General features: G+C 39.7%; 1 long non-coding RNA gene across 1 annotated transcript in view; it reads left to right on the forward strand.

The window, feature by feature from the left end:
* Positions 1–227: 227 nt before the first annotated feature.
* Positions 228–1405, forward strand: part of LOC122572088 — a 10525-nt gene continuing 9347 nt past the window's right edge. Inside the window, exon 1 of the long non-coding RNA XR_006318372.1 lies at positions 228–1023. This is a non-coding gene — a long non-coding RNA (uncharacterized LOC122572088). The remainder of the gene's footprint in view (positions 1024–1405) is intronic.

Raw genomic sequence — 1405 nt, forward strand, 5'->3', positions numbered from 1 at the left:
GTTCGGTTGCCCTATGTCAACACTTTACCCTGCTAATTCCAGTGCAATTATAGTTTTTAAATTTTAAAGGCCAAATAAATCTAACAGAACGTATCTCCGCTGCAATTGGGGTTACGAAGATAATTCGGAGCGCGTTTTACTCCACATTTGATTCTTTATACAAGGCACATCGTTCGGTTTGCCCCATGTCAACACTCTCCCCTGTCAAATCCAGTGCAATTATAGTTTTAAAATTTTCAAGGTCAAGTAAATCTATTTGAACGTATCTCCGCTGCTATTGTGGTTACGAAGACAATTCGGTGAGCGTTATACACCACATTTCATTCTTTATACAGGGCACATCGTTCGGTTTGCACTATGTTAACTGTCTTTCCTGTCAAATCCAGTGCAGTTATAGTTTTTAAATTATCAATGCCAAATAAATCTAACAGAACGTATCTCCGCTGCAATTGGGGTTACGAAGACAATTCGGAGCGCGTTATACTCCACATTTCGTTCTTTGTACAGGGCACATCGTTCGGATTGCCCTATGTTAACTGTCTTCCCTGTCAAATCCAGTGCAATTATAGTTTTAAAATTTTCAAGGTCAAGTAAATCTATTTGAACGTACCTCCGCAGCTATTGCGGTTACGAAGACAATTCGGAGCGCGTTTTACTCTACATTTGATTCTTTATACAGGGCACATCGTTCGGTTTGCGCTATGTTAACGCTCTTGCCTGTCAATTATAGTGCAATTATAGTTTAAATTTTTCAAGGCCAAATAAATCTAATTGATCGTATCTCCGCCGCCATTGGAGTTGCGATGACATTTCGATGCGCGTTATACTCCACATTTCATTCTTTATACAGGGCACATCGTTCGGATTGCCCTATGTTAACTGTCTTCCCTGTCAAATCCAGTGCAATTATAGTTTTAAAATTTTCAAGGCCAAATAAATCTATATGAACGTACCTCCGCAGCTATTGCGGTTACGAAGACGATTCGGAGCGCGTTTTACTCCACATTTGATTCTTTATACAGGGTACATCGTTCGGTTTGCCCTATGTTAACGCCCTTGCCTGTCATTTATAGTGCAATTATAGTTTAAAATTTTCAAGGCTAAATAAATCTATTTGAACGTACCTCCGCAGCTATTGCGGTTACGATGACATTTCGATGCGCATTATACTCCACATTTCATTCTTTATACAGGGCACATCGTTCTGATTGCCCTATGTTAACTGTCTTCCCTGTCAAATCCAGTGCAATTATAGTTTTAAAATTTTCAAGGTCAAGTAAATCTATTTGAACGTATCTCCGCTGCTATTGCGGTTACGAAGACAATTCGGAGCGCGTTTTACTCCACATTTGATTCTTTATACAGGGCACATCGTTCGGTTTGCCCTATGTTAACGCTCTTGCCT

The sequence above is a fragment of the Bombus pyrosoma genome, linkage group LG10 (genome assembly GCF_014825855.1).
Source record: "Bombus pyrosoma isolate SC7728 linkage group LG10, ASM1482585v1, whole genome shotgun sequence".
In the NCBI taxonomy this organism is placed as follows: domain Eukaryota; kingdom Metazoa; phylum Arthropoda; class Insecta; order Hymenoptera; family Apidae; genus Bombus; species Bombus pyrosoma.